Below are 16,640 nucleotides of genomic sequence, written 5' to 3'. Positions count from 1 at the left end.
CGGTGCCGCCACATGCTCCAACGATCAGCTTGAATTCTTCCTGCACCATTTCACCAACTTCCACCCGTCCCTCAAATATACGGTTAACATTTCTTCCACCACTCTTCCGTTTCTAGACATCCACTTGTCTATCAACTACCCCCGACTGTCCACTTCAGTTTATTACAAACCCACGGATTCACACAGCTACCTCCTGTACAGCTCATTTCACCCCAACCACACTAAAAACTCTCTTCCTTTTTCACAGTTCCTTAGGTTACGACGATTATGCAGCGACGACATCGACTTCGAAAACCAAGCCCTCGAAATGTACTCATTTTTTATCAACAGAGGATACCCCAGCAGTGTGATTGACAGGGCCCTTGCCCGAGCCAAAAACACCCCCCGGACCATCAACCCGATCAGGAACTCCCGCCGTAACAACCGCATTCCTTTGGTGCTTCCTTACCACCCTAACACACTTCCTATCCCCAGGACCATTAACCAGAACTTTTCCATCCTACAGGATGATCCCTCCATTGGGGCCCTCTTTTCTGATCGGCCTATCATCTCATATCGCCGACCACCTAATCTGCGTAACCTCCTTGTCCACAGCTCCCTTGACCGCCCTCAGCAACCATCCACACCAGACACTTTCCCTTGCAAAAGAGCTCGCTGTATCACCTGCAAGTACACAGCCACCACCACACTCATTCAAGGCCCCTCAGGACAATTCCGGATCACCCAGACAGCATCTTGTACCTCCAGCAACCTTATTTACTGTATCTCTTGCAGTAAATGCCCAGCCATCTACATTGGGGAAACAGGAAGGAGACTCGGAGACCGCTTCAGAGAACACGTCAGGGCTGTGAAGATTAAAGATCTCTCCAAGCCCATTGTTTCTCATTTCACCTCTGACGGCCACGACCACTCTAATCTCTCTGTCTGTGTTCTCAAAGACGGTTTTCCGAACTCATACATCAGAAAGACCACCGAAACTAAAATTATTCTGCAGCTAGGATCACACATTCTCCCTTCCCTTAACGACAGATTACTGTTCTTTTAAATTTTCTCCATTCATTGGAAGTTTCATTTCACACCTCTCTGCACCCATTCTGACTTCACACCTCTTGATTGGCCTCTCTTTCTGTCCCCTGCTCCCGCCTCTCACTCCTCCTCCCTCTCAACCTTTGTTCTCCCGCTACTTTACCTTTGCCTACTGCCCTGTCTCTCTCACACCTGAAGAAGGCTCCACGGCCGAAACGTTGTGTTCTCTTTCTTCTTTTTTTCAGCATGGAATAAACCTATTACTTGTTCCTTTGCAGCCTACGCATGCTGACGCAGCTACCCACCTGAACTACTCTTATGTTCTGCTTATTTATGAGAACAGAAAGGTCAAAAAACATTTTTAAAATTAAATGGTATTTACTATATTATTCTACTATACAGTAGCAGATCATTGGCCAGATAGGCTAAAAATGTTTATACACAGTATACAAAGTATGAAGACGATTTCAAAAAAGTTTAATTTTTTCTTCTATGGAAAAATGAATAGAGCTCTCTGAATGGAGATCGATATAAAATAGTATCGCAATACCATAATTTTATCAGTAGATTTACAAAATGGCTACTTTGAGCTTGGCTTGCATGATTCTTCCAATTTTTATATGATATCGCAAATAAGTTTGATATTAACTGGTCTCATAATAAGAACATTTCAAATTGCAACTGTACATTCTGTGGACTTCTGGAGTTGTATTATTTAAAAATGTCATAAATCTCAGATTTTTTTTCTTTGGTTACGACTGGAGGCACTTCCAGATACTGGGACACCTCAAATTTCCTATTAAGTTAATTTGGCGCTGTTTCATAATAACGTTAAGTAAATCAGCTTAATGAAAATAACTTACATTTTATGACTAACACTACAATACAAAAAGCAACAGAATTAAAGCAGAACTTAAAAAAATAAAAATAAGTAAAGTCATGTTTATGAACCGTGTTATTTTTTGCAGTAAAGTTAAATGCCACCGAAATCAAATCTAAGAGTATAAGTATAGTATTTGGCCAGGATTCTCCAAAGACATTTGAGTCTTAATGCCCAGTGTTTAAATTGTGATAATCTGAGAAGTGCCATTACTAATGTTTTCACAGTTTATCTACTAGATTAAACCTATTCACAGCTGATTGGTTTAAATTAGTGTCTTCAGAATTTTTTATGATTTTGTTCAATATTTAAGACCAGACAGTAAGGTAACTAAAGTATGAAAGTGAACTGTTTAGAAGTTCCCCAGCATTGTCAAAGGTTAAATTAGTCAAAGTTCCTGCCTGTCGAAGGCACTCCTGCTTCTTTTTTCTGCTACCACGAGTAGAATGTGCATTTAGGACCAAAAACAGAGGTACATATTGACTCAAAGAGTTGTAGTTGTCTAAAAAAATAACCAGGCATTTAGTATCCTTTCTTTCATCCTTGATCCTTGCTATAAGATATCTTAGTGAAGCTTATCTACAAGCAACCAGATTACTACTATACCTAATTAATACAAAATGGGCCAAATGACCACTTTTCATTTGTAAAGTCCCTGTTTTGTATTTTGGTATTAAAATGTCAATATTTTCTGTTGTTTGTTTTGGCTAGGAGTAATCCTTAGTTTTCATGCTAATAGTTTTCTTTCCTGTCAACCTGTCTTTGTGTTCCTTTATGTGCATATGTTTGCACATACAGTGCAACACTTTATCAAATATTAATGAAGATGGATGATTTCAGATAGCAGAGCCCTTTGAAAGCATGGAGACAAGCATATTGCTCTTACATTCTTCTCAAATGTTCTCTTAAAGCTGAAATATCAAATGGTGTTTTAAGACAATTTGTATTGTTGGCCTGAGCAATGATACCGAACATCTAGCAGAAAGCTTAAAGCAACCAATATAAATCCAGTGACCTCACAAAAAGGGAAGCATCTCACCAGAACTAGCTCATCCTTTTTTTTCTTGATTCCTGACATTTTCCAAATTGCATGGAAGGCCAGAAAAGATGGGAGATGAACAGATAGATCTCCCTGTGGCAAACAAACAGCTCTCTTCCTATCTTGAACCATCAAGGTTTTGACATTTTCTTGCAGACACGGTAAAACCTTACCAGGTCTGGTTGCTGCCTCTTCCACCATCTTCAGATTCTAAGCTTCTGTCTCTCTATCACATCTCTGATTACTTCCCAGAGCTATCTTTATGGTCTGGAGGCAATGTCACTGGCCCATTCAACCCCCCACCAATTCTTGACATTTTCACTAGCCACAAGGGATCAGCAGGGTCTCAGAGAGAAAAGGTACAGCTACAAGGGCAGACCTTTATGTGTAATTTACCTTATTAAAACTGAGTTCACAAAGTCACAGGGGCAATAAAAGTTCATTGTCAAGATGAAAATGTGAACTATGCATTGATCTCAGGTGGCATACTGTTATTATCCAGGCATGTTGATAATAGAAAGATACACAAGAAATATTGTACCCAACAATAAACACTTTGGCTTTTAATTCATCTGGAAGTTTTTAGTTTATTCCTTGCTTAAAAGAAATTGCTCAGTAAAAATGTTTAAAGTTTAGAAATTGTTGTGTTGGAAAAAAAATATGAGAAACATTCAATTCATAAATAAAATATTTGGGGAATCCAGAATCAACCATCTCTGAAAGTTACTGCAAAAAATGAAAAGCTTTTTTGGAAGATTTTTGGGTATTTGAAATGGATTCTGTTTATTATTATTAATAATAATAATAATGCACTTTATTTTATATAGCGGCTTTAAAGGTGGCTTCTCAAAGCGCTTTACAGAACAACAACAGCAACAACAACAATTAAAAATAAACAAGAAATACACAAGATAAACATTATGAGAATACGCAGAGGAGACAGTAGATGGTGGTTCTAAATATAGTAGGAGCAGAGGAGTAAAGAATGTAACCAGTTAAGTAAAGGCTCTTCTAAAGAAGAAGGTTTTGAGTCTGGATTTGAAGGAGTTTAGAGAAGGTGACTCACTCATATCCTTGGGGAGAGAGTTCCAGAGCTTGGGGGCATAACAGGAGAAGGCTGTGTCACCCATAAAGTGTAGATGGGCTTGGGGGACAGTTAGGAGACCAGAATTAGAGGAGTGAAGGTTGTGAGACGGAGAGTAGAGTGATAATAGATCAGACAGGTACTGAGATGCCGAGCCATAAAGAGCCTTATATGTGACTATGAGAATTTTGAAGTTGACGTGGAACTTGACAGGAAGCCAGTGTGAGGACTCCAGGATAGGAGAAATGTGATCACTTGCACTAGACCTGATCAGGATTCTGGCTGCCGAATTGTGGACATCATAGAGTTTGTTCAATGTGGATTTAGATACCCCAGCGAGTAGAGCATTACAGTAGTCAATTCGGGAGAAGACAAGTGTGTTGATCAACTTTTCAGCCACAGTTAGTGATAACACAGTAATCTAGAGATGTTTCTGAAAGAAAGATATTTTAACAATATGCTGCACATTGTTGAATGTTAAGCCTGAATCAAATATCACCCCAAGGTTTTTCAAATTAGACTGAAGCTCAAGTACAGTATAATCCACAGACGGGGTTGGAGAGAAGTTGGAGAGAAGGGAACCAGAAAAGCAGGGAGGAAGTGTGGGAATTATATGTGTTGTAGAGAGAATGCAATGCCAGATGTTGTCAATCTTGGAGCTAAAGAAATCTAAAAATGTGTTGCAAAGTTGTGATAAGTGAGGTAATGTGGTGGGGCAGTTAAGCTTTAGCAGTCTGTTGATGGTGGAGAAAAGACGCCTGGGGTTGTTATGGTTATTTTCAATGATGTGAGAGAAGTAGGTGGATCTAGCAGACTCTATCATATCCCTGTATTCAGACATGTAATCTTTCCAAGCCTGATAATGTACGTTTAGGCCAGAAAGATGGCACCTTTCTGGGAGACTGCCTTCATAGATCGCATATGGTCAGTTTATTAAGCAAATGTATTTTGTCCTCCAGAGGATCAGAGGTAGAGAAACAAGATAAAGAAGATAGAACAGAATTTGCAAACCTAGGCTGATCAATTGATCGCCAGTTGCGGGAATTTACAGAGCATTAGGGGGAAGTTTTAGAAACAGGTAATTCCATATTGAAAAGAATAGCTAAATGGTCAGATCAAGGCCTAGATCAAGGTAAGTGGGAAACAAAAGAATCATTTGCAATGATTAAGTCTAGGGTGTATCGTTCCTTATGTGTAGGGCTATGAACAAACTGAGTAAGATCAAAGCATACCAACAGAGCTAGAAAATCCTTAGCCAAACTAGAAGACCTTGAGTAAATGTGTATATTAATGTCCCCAAGAATAAGGATCTTCTTAAATCTGAGGCATAAAAATTAAAGTATATCAGTAAACTCACCTAAAAAGGCTTCGTTAGGTTTGGGTGGTCTTAAAACTGTGGCAATGGTAGTAGAGTGGGAAAGAGAGACATTTAAAACAAAACACTCAAAAGAAGAGGGAAGAGGTACAGTAACGGGACTTAAATTGTAAAGAAGATTGTAAATAACAACGATGCCCCCACGTCTGCCTAAGAGATGCGGGAGGTCAAACAACCCGTACCCCAGGGGGACTAGGAGACCATTATTTTGTCTGTGCCAGGTTTTGGTTAAGCACAGTCCAGTTTTTTATCTGCAATAAAGTCACATATATAAAAAGCCTTATTGTTTATGGAGTGGGTGTCTGGAAGAGCTTATCTGGCTAGTCTCGGGGATCCAGGGGGAAGCAGATTGGGTTCCAAGCATGGTAGTGAGAGTAGATTTTTGAGGTCGACGCCGGTGCAGGATGGACTTGCAGACTTGCACCAAGAGGCGGGGATAGAGACCCCGCCGGTAGATGAAGGAAAGGTCCTGTGCCGTGATGGATGTAACGCATCGGTCATAAGATCCCAATATTATGGCAATAATCAAATGTCTCTTACTAGGAAATAATTCTGTTTTAGTTTCAGCACTTGTAGTGAGGTGTACCTTAGAAGCATATTTGAAGAAATCATGGACAATGCAACAAGACAGGAAGGAACGTCCGAATCAAGGTAGTAGAAGGTGGTTAAATGTCCTCAGTTGAACATTTTCATCAGGGAGTAGTCAACAGTATAAGCATCAGTCACAATGCAAGTGGAAGTCACGTTTGTAAATTGCAACATGAAGTGGAGAAAAACAAATAATTAGAAACCTGGGCGGCAGAGAAAGAAAAAATAATAAAAGGTAGATACTAAATTTAAAAAAAGGAAAAATAATAAAAATCTGGTAAGGCCGATGGGTGGTAGTATGGGCTATCTTTCTTGATTTAATACCTTGATTTTGCTACATTTAGTTAACAGAGAACACAAAGATGACAAATTACAAATACACTTGCATGCAGCAGGCAATATTTCTGAAAGTCACATTAATCAATACATTTTATGTTTACAACCGTGCTTAGCACAGAGAAAGTTTTTTATGTGTGTTACTAACTGACTGGCCCTACACAACAGAATAATATTGCTAGAGAAAAACAATAAGCACTACTTCTGAACACAACATCCTTTCAGAATATTAAATATCTATAATTGCCAAGAACTATAGAATATAAAGCTTAAGTGCTTCAAATATACAATATGTTGTTGATTAATGGCAAAATTTACAAGCATACCCAACATAAAGCTTGCAGAAAAAAAGCCTTCTCCTTGAAACTAAAACTAGAAAGAAAAACCTGTAATACAGCAATGGACATTCTGAAGAATTCTCCAATATGAAATCAAAAAAGAGGAAAAAAAACATTAAAAGGATCACAAAAGGCAATATGTTTTAGCACACCTTTAGCCCAGGATATAGAATTGGCTTATATAATCACTAAATCTAGAGAATGTTGCAGTTGGTCCACCATGTAACTAGCATAAAGGTTTATGAATGAATGAATAGGCTCAACCTAGTTGATGGCTAACCGTCTGTGTCTAAAACACAGACAGAATGAAGAAAATTCAGATAATATTTTTGACAGTACTGTTTCTTCAACCAGTATCATTGCACTGTGTTGTCCTAGACAGTGACTGGGTCAGAGTTCAATATGGTTGTGCTGGATTTGAATTTTGAGAATCTTTGTCTTTAGTGCTGTGATTACACAGTCTAAAACTGAACTATCCACAGTTTACACAGCAGTTAGAGTTAGCTCTAAGTTTTTTCTTTAATCTGCTGAGACAATATTTTGACCTCATTTTCTCTTTATTTTTCAGTGCTTGTAATTATCGTAATTACGGTAAGCTATTCAAGGTCTTCAAACACCCCTGTGATTAATTTCCTTTTATTATTACTTGTAATCCCACAGGAAAACACTAGATGAGAAGGTTTCCAAATATGGACAATTAATTACAGGTTACTAGTGTTGTTAGTAAAACTCAGCCATTTTAATGTCAGTTTACTGTATGTGTTTTTGAATATACACATGCTTATCTCTGTATCATTCATTCACAGTTCTATCTAGCTATACACGTACAGCAGTAAGTATTGTATTACTGTTCTCTCTGTTCCACCTTTAGTCAGTAAACACCTTTAGTGTTTACTGCTTCTGACTGGTGGAGTTGATAGGAAATTGTGTTGTAAAAAGATACTGAATTTGCCCATCTGCCACTTCAGAAAACATTTGGTCTTTTATGGTGATATATAAGGAGATGCACATTGTCTCACAACACATGTTTCATGTGGCCTCTATTGTCATAAACAGAGATCAAAGTTCTCAACCATCCAGACTAAAACAACTTCTATGAATGTTAATATATAAATAAAAAAAAACTGGATTGCAGAAATGGAGTGGTCTCAGGTGTTGCATTAGTTCATCAAAACAGGAATAAAGGGGCAAAATCAAAAGAAAAGGAACAGGTGAAGGTTCATTCTATGCTTAAATGTAAAGAAATACTATGGTACATTTCAGCTGTGGAAACTTCTAAAGGCGTCCTTTGCATGCTAACACAGCTGCACCCACTCGAAAATCAAAAGCAAGTTGCTTTAAACTGTTGAGCAAATATTTTGTGCTAAAATATAAAAAGGGAAATGCACTATATGGTAATAAACTGAATGTGTTATTTTTTAACATGTTCTACACAAATACAGCTTGTGATTTGCATTGTTTATTGCTTTGTATTTCCCATCGGCTCTTTCAGAGCTAAAAAGTTCATTTTAATGTCGCTTATAATTAACCGCCGAAGGTTTAACATCATTTTGCGCATGGAAGAAATGTCAGCTGGCTTTAGGATTTCCCAAGGGAGTCATGCTGTAATCATAAGTAGCCTAGATGTAAAAATTTGGCACCTCAGCTGTGTCCTCATGTGCTAAAGAAGAATGAGGTCTGTTTTGTTTTTGTCTCTCTATTTATCTATTTATCTCTGCATTTTATGTCAGGGAAGATTTTAGGAAAGTCTTCAAATTGGTTATGTGGGGACCATAAATAATAGAGCACAGCCTGTATCACACAGATGACAGGTTCCTTATAAATATTCACATTAAAGCACTTTAGAGATGTAAATTGTGTTGAGTGTGAAAAAAATCCTTTGTGATGAGACTAGACACCTCTGCTGCCTAATTGAATAATCTTGTAATTTATTTTCAGAGCTAGAGAACAGTATGCATGAATTGCTCTGCCATATTTTACATATTTCTTAAAACAGCTATAAACTGTGATACAGTTAAAACTTTAAGAGATGAAAACCTGAGTTGTTCAGAGCAAGTGGCTTCCTTGAGGAGATGCCTTCACTTCAAAATAATATGTGGACTACTTGGAATTTAATCTGAAAGCAGCCCTTCAAGTTCACAAAAGGCATTCGTTAGGTTTGCCAATTTCCATATATATCATATATAATGTAATTGCTTTGGCTACATCTAATAAGATAAATATGAACATTTCCTTGCATTAAACCTAACCTGCCATCACAAAAACTGATCATCTGAATTAAATAAAGCTAGTACAGTATGAAAACTAACAAAACCCAATAAACAACACCAATATTTTCTGAACAATTAAAAAAAATCAGACCTTGTTTCTAGTTAAAATGACAGATGTCCAAAGTCTAAACATTTGTATATTTTAGTTATAGAAGAAAATTTTGTTACAACTAATTACAGTATTTATTGGATTTGCATACAGTATGAGCAGTTCCATGGGACCTTTAGGAGCCAGGTAGTCAGGGCCTTAATATTTCACTTAAAACACAGCATCTCCTATAGCACTGCATCCCCAATCGCCATACTGGACTATTGGTTTGGAAATTCTGGTCCAGAGAGAATAGGATCACCTTCTCATCCAACAAATTTTACGGTTAGCAACATTTATTTTCCTGGAAGTTTCCCACTCAGAGTTGACTGGCCCAACCTTGCTTACCTTCTGAGAGTTGACAAGGCCAGGCTAGAAGGTCATAATGCTGATGTCACCTATGAATATGGCTGCCATGGAAAACACTGCATAACAGCTGATATTTCCAGTGTGTATAGAGTAAGTGAGAAAGCCTTTTTTTCTGGTTTTACTTCATTTGTGTGTTGGTATGTTACATGATGTACTACCTGCCACTTTTCATACTGTGTAAATGCTTTACTGGTATAATTTTGTTCTAATAAAGTTGTGACATTTGTTGGGTTGTCCTTTTCAAAACAATCATACCAAATGGGTATCTGGGTTGTTTTGATTCAAAACCACAGTCATCGCACCCATAAAATGAGTTTAATAATAACTAATAACAAGTTTAATAATAATAATTCCTTCCACTTATATAGCACTTTTTTGGACACTCCACTCAAAGCTATTCACAGGTAATGGTGACTCCCCTCCACCACCACTAATGCGCAGCCCCACCTGGATGATGCAACGGCAGCCATAGTGCACCATAAAGCTCACCACACATCAGCTATCATGTGATGAGAGTAAAGAAGCCAATTCATAGAAGGTGGCCACAATTGGTTAAGGCCAATGGGAAATTTGGCCCCTAATTATTTCAAGAAATGCCCAGGGATTTTTAATGACCACAGAGAGTCAGGACCTCAGTTTTACATCTCATCCGAAGGACGGCACCTGTTTACAGTATAGTGACTCCATCACTATACTGGGGCATTAGGACCGACACAGACTGCAGGGTGAGCAACCCCTGCTGGCTCCTCTAAAACCTCTTCCAGCAGCAACCTTAGCTTTTCCCAGGAGGTCTCCCATCTAGGTACTGACCAGGCTCACACCTGCTTAGCTTCAGTGGGCTGCCACTTGTGAGTTGCAGGTGGATTTGGCTGCTGGCAAATGTTTGATGTTTTACCTCAGATTTTTCTCTTAAGTGGTTACAACTAGAGGTCAACACAATATGGTTACAACTAGAGGTCAACACAATCTTGCTTGTTGGGTCAACATCACCCAAGAATGGCATAAATCCTTAAAAGATGCCACAAAGTTTTAACAGTTTACTAGGTAAATGATTTCATGCTCTAAAATCCTTTTTGTAAGTTTGTCTCTGGTACTCTGTCCTTAATGTTTTTAAGATTACTGGCCAGTTGTATCTCCAGGTCTGTATTTTGCAGCTTATCTCGAAAAGGTATCTGACTTGGTTCAGTTTTGAAATACCAAAATTGAATTTTATACACATTCTTCTCCATTTCAGGCCAAAAGGATTCATTACTCCTTTGCACTGCCTTTAAAACATTCATGTCTTTTTTATATCACAATGACTAACATCAACAAAATATTCCAACAAAGGCCTACTTATGGTAATGTAGAATTTTAACAGTATCTCTAGAGTATCTCAAATGGGGGTTGTATACTTCCAGCTATACAGTATAACCATACTGTATATTATATTGTATTAGTTCACTGTACTGTCTAGGTAAGGAAACTGATGAGTCAATAGAATTTCCTTGAAAAAGGGTTTCACGATCATTGCAACATCACCCATTTGATATTTAAAATGTACACTTTTGTTACCGCACGTACTACCTTTCCAGAATTAGATATAAATGGCCCAGTTACTCATGCCATCCTTTTTGTTCAGTGTTGTGCCATATTCAACAGAAACTGAAGACACTAATTAAGAAAATGTGACACACTCAGGTTATTTTTTGGTTAAAACACATGCACTCCTGTCTCAGTTTGTCAACAGCCACTATCTGCAGGTATCTCCAGAGCCCGATGTTTTTGTCTACAAGCTAAGACTATTTAAATTTTAATTTGAGTGAACTGAAAGGGATACCAGGAATTCATAAAAGCAAGAAATGCTAGAGGACGTGTTTTAGAAATTTTGCAACAATCAGACCTGCAACTTTTGTCAGTGCTTGTGCTAAAATGGAAAAAAGGATTATCATTAACAGGGTCTATAACAAAGGTTTGAACAGAAATGGTAAATGAACAGAAGAAAGAACATATAATCAATAACAAAGGACTAGGGACAAAGGACTGTTGCAATGTCACTACGGACTATATTTTTTAAGTCTAAAGCTTTCCTAGGTGTAAACCTTCGAATTTCAGCAATCCCCATTGAATAAATAAACAACATCCTTAATGGAAAGATTAATTTTGTAATCCAATGATTTATAGAGTAAAGAATAATTAAAAACGATTTCTTCTTGCATAATCCTCCTATTTGGCCTTAAGAATCTAAGTACAAAAACATCATAATTTCAAGTGCTGACTCCCCTTTTTTGCAACAAATAAAACACAGGTGTCATAACACATATTGTCTAGAGAATCCTGAGGAACAAAGGACAAGCACTTTTATAGCTACATGCCTACCAAGTGATCTGATTAAGCAACGACACATTTTAGAACTTGAGATAATTGAAACATTGAACACCTGGGCAGACTAACGACTGCCCGTTCTCACAGTGCTCATTATGGAACTATTGTTACAAGCTTCCACATAAATGCAAGGCATTATTGTTGTGTCAATATTAATCATCCCTTTCTTTGTGTTTGTGATTTATACACATCAATTTTGAATTTTGAATAACATTTTGAAAATTTTTCACATCACAGAAGAGGTTTTGATGAGTTTCTGTAGAGGTAAAAAAATAAGACCTTTATATCTCAGAAAGCTATTTTTCGGACATGAAGAGATAATACAGCACTAACCTGGAAATTAGTTTTTTTGGTGAAAGGTATTTTTGGATAAGGCTTTTGCTCAAGCATTTTCTGCAGATATGTTGCTCACTTCTAAAGTATTTTTTTTTACTTTGTGAGTGTGTTTATAATACATTATATATTGGAAATACAGTCTTCCACCAAATGTAATATTATTTATGGAATGTGTGGAATATTCACTCTGGACTCACCAGAGAGATTCTGAACTGAGGATAAGAACAAGAGTGGTTGCATTATATATTCTTGGGGTTGCAAAATATTCTTTTAGTAAGTTGTTTTAAAATGCTTTTTAATGTTATCTTACTTTATTCTTTGCTCTTCTTCCAGGATCACAATCAAAACCCTTTCCCCTTGGGTATAATTACTATATGCAATGTGTTTAATGAATGAAGTGTCATCAGTTCAAGAAGGAAACTACATATATCCCGTTCTTTTGTATCATCATGACATAAATGTTTGGAAAAATTCTGTTTAATTTTGGATGCTAATTGATAGGAATAATGGTTCCATATGAATATTTGACAAATGTTTATGGTATATATGAAAAGGAGGCAAGCTTTTACTGATTGAAGGGATTACAGTGAAGAAGAATGAAGAATAATGTTCTCTCTGTCTGCACAGTTTCCAAAACTTAAAGTAGAACAGAGCATATACGTATACATTTAAAAAATGTGCCAAAAGTAAGACACTTGTAGAGGAAATATTGATGCTGAAAGCTGAAGTCTAAAGTCGAAGATAAGGATCTGCAGAGGGACCATCATTCAGCAGTGGATTGAAAAGGTTGATAATGATGAAATATGTAATGTTGTAGCTTGAAGTATTGTATTATGAACCCTCTCTCTTCTCCCATCCAGACATAATGCTGTGTTTGCTCACTTTAATTGAAAGACTGCCATTGTAGTGAACTCATGTATACGAAACTTGCATCTCATTTTGGAAATTAGGCAAGAGATTATAAACAGGTATAAATCTTTTTGTTTCAAGGCAGCTTCAGAGATAAAGAAATAATCACTTCCATTAAATCAATATATTTCCTCTGAGATAATGTGCCAGATGCTACACAGCCATTCTGAGGCGTCACCACATCCATGCTTGCAGTGGAAAATCAGGAGCATTCTCACAAGGACTCATTGTTTTTAGCGGCTCTCTGTCGTGACCAGATCTCCTTTTGGCCCATTTTCCTCCATTGCTAATCAGGCCTTCAGTTTTTAAATCATCTCTTTTGCCTGTTTGATTCAAAATCTCCTGTGTTGCAGCACTACATCACTAATTTTTCATTGCCTTCTCTCCATGAGGTCCCATCCTGCCTGGAACCCCGAACCTCTCACTGATAGTCTCATCCTCGCTGCTGCCTGGCTCCATTCCTGAGCAGTTCCAATGCTCACAGTGGACTGCCTCTATCCAACCGCTGACTCAGTCTTCCTTCCATACAGTCTCATTCCGCTGGACATCTAGTGCTCACCTCAAACTTTATCCGTTCGACTGCTGTTACCACCTTCACTGCGTGCAGTCTCTTTTGACTCCTGAGCTCAGCCGCCACTGACCAGCCTCCTATCTGGTTTCCCAGTGCTCATCTCTGGCTGCCGCTGCCAAATCACAAATTGGCATCTCTTCCAAACCACTTCCTTTCTGTCTCCCTTTTCCACTCCACCTCCAAAGCCACTTCCAGCTTCCGAGCAGAGCCCTTCCAGTTCCTGATTCACAGTTCAGTGTTTTGCCTGGGCTCCTCCTAGGAGCTATGCTGGTGGCTGTACTGTTCAGCAGCTGCAGGTTGTGGAAGGGAGTCTGAAACCCTGTTTCGGACCGCAACCTCAGCAGACGCCTCCTTTGGCACGGTCTGAGGTGCTCCTGTGGTATTCCGTTCAGGCAGGTTCCACTGCCGGACAACCCCCCTGAATATGAGTGTCCTGCCTAGCCCAATGGGTTGGAGTCCTCAACCCTAGTCTATGCCCCGAACTGATTCACTGCCCTGGTTCCAGATGGTTGTTCTCTTTTTTTCACCTGTCTTTCCCTCTGAGGCTTGCACTGGACCTGACTGTTCAGAGGCTCACCCTTCAGCCCAGTCTCAGGGGCGTCTGTTGTAAATCTGCTTAATCTGGTTCCAGGTGCACTTCCTGTCTGTCCTTTGTCTTAACCCTAGCTCTTTATGCAATACTAATAATACATTTAATACTGGAGACAAGGCTAAAATGGAGAAGAGGCTGAATGCAATAGAGTGAACTACAGTATACTGAATTATAATGTGGTTGGTGCAAGAAGGATCAGAAAGATTTCATTTTACTGTGTACATGGCACAGTACAATGCCATGTTTGAACACTGCATGAATTTTGCTTTTACTGTTTTATTTTGTCTATTAGCCTTGCAAAAATTTAGTCTTTACCTATCTTTGGTTATTGTTTGTTTTGTTCTTTACAAAGTGCTCTAGCTAAATAATCTGAGAATGACATGAAGTTCATGCCATTTCACTTGACCTGAGCTTCAGAATTGACTCATACATAATAACATCTCGTTGACAATAGACCTTGGTATTTTATACCATGTATGACTACATTGATACGTTAATTATTACAGAATTATTTCCTTGTATTGAATTTTTAAATCTTTCTTTATGTTCCATTATAGGTGTCATTATAGGTGTCATGAACTGCACGTGAGCACTTAGACATCACCACATACCCACGAGCACCTCTCACCATAGACATTCACGCACGCATAATTAATCAATTATCATTCCACACAATCTTCCCAATTTATACCCTCTCATTCCACTTAGTCTCCACTCACTATCAAGGTTCCCTCTCCCGAGCTCAACCTTCGTCCAACCTTCGTCCAACCTTTTTTGGAAAGACACTTTCATCTTGTTGACTTTCTGGCTCTCGAAACTCTAGCGCTATCCCTTGATTATGGCTCTGCTTAACGTTTTTGGACTTGGATACTTTTGGTACAAAATGCAACCTTTCCAGAAAAGACCTGCAACCGCCTCACACAGGGGCCAAACCAGCCACTGATAACTCCTGACAATAGGTTTACTTAAAATACTTATTATTTTATATCTTTTTTATTATTGGGCTATTTTATTACACCTCTGACAGAGAGTGGTGTTAGTGGTTAGTGTTGCCTAGGTTTGATCCCTGGGTTGCTATCTGCATGGCGTTTGCATGTTCCTCTTGGGTTCTCATGGGTTTCCTCCCACAGTCCTAAGATATCCACTTAACAACATTGACATATTTAGACAATTTCCGCCTGGAATTTCCTCCCCCTTAAACATTTGTTATTTCGCTGCAGCAGAACACAGTAGGAGCCTGGTTCAGGTCTTAAATTGAAGCTAACCCCCTTGGCTTTGAGTGTGAATAGTCAAATTTCTTATATTTCTTAATGTGTCTACTCAGCAGACACACATATACAAAAAAAAAAAACAGCTGGCGAATATGTTTTTTTGGTCTTCAGAGGTCAGATTTTTCAACTATATGCATGTCAAGAGCCTGGGAATGATTTGAAAACCTTGTTCTAGGTGACTACTAGCTTGGATAAAAATCTGGGACAAATTGATCTATTAGAAAAAATTATACATATATATATATATGGGAATGAAATTAATAAATTAATAAAAAATCATGAAAATATTGAAAATAAGAATAATAACCATTGCAATTGCTATAAAAACCTTTAGACACTGCTAGAGAGCCTTTATCTGCTTATATGCAATGAAAAAAAGAGTTGTCTTCTGGTGTGGAAAAAAAGGAGCACTGATAAGAAACTGATAAAAAACGGATTGATTACCCCTTCTGAGTCAATGACTGACAGCTAAAAATGCAGCCTGAAGCTTCTAGAGGTCTCACCCCCTAAGGGCTCTGAATGGCTGAAAATACAATGAATGACAGCGGTTTTTACCAATCAAATCGCCTTATTTCTAGCGGTCGTTCTTCAAACATTTACTACGTAATCAATAACGTTTACTAGTCTCTAGTTCTTGAGATAAACTAGTCTGGGTTATTTTGGATATATATAATGCTCCAGAATAAGGTAAAAACATGGGATATATATATATATTTGCTGGTTTTTGCTTTTGCGGTTTTGTTGGTAAAAATGTATGATATTGATATGCTGTGCTGGCCGGGTGGACGGGTGTTTTTATTGGGATTCTGCTAGTTCATTAATTTATTGGTTTATTGCATAATAGTGTCATGTCTGTGGAAACAAACTTATATTGGAGAGTGATATTGGTGATATTGGAGAGTACGTGCATGTGAGAAAATTTGTGGAGCGGTTTCAAACAAACATTGTTTATCTCGCGTTTATCTTAAAAATAAAAAGTGTCATCTGGGGAGACAGGAGTACCCCTCAGTGACCGCGATACGGAATAACAGGATATACTGGTAAGTTAATTCACTTTTGGGAAAATCGGTCCTAGTGCGAGTATGTCTTTGTGTCTAAGCGGGCCCTGTGACAGAAAGGTGTATCTTATCTTGTGCCCATTGCTTGCCAGGATAGACTCCAGCTCCCCATGACTCTGTCAAACACAGGGTTACAAAATGGATAG

Source organism: Lepisosteus oculatus, chromosome 5 (assembly GCF_040954835.1).
Source record: "Lepisosteus oculatus isolate fLepOcu1 chromosome 5, fLepOcu1.hap2, whole genome shotgun sequence".
NCBI lineage: Eukaryota > Metazoa > Chordata > Actinopteri > Semionotiformes > Lepisosteidae > Lepisosteus > Lepisosteus oculatus.
Note: the sequence above shows the minus strand (reverse complement) of the source record.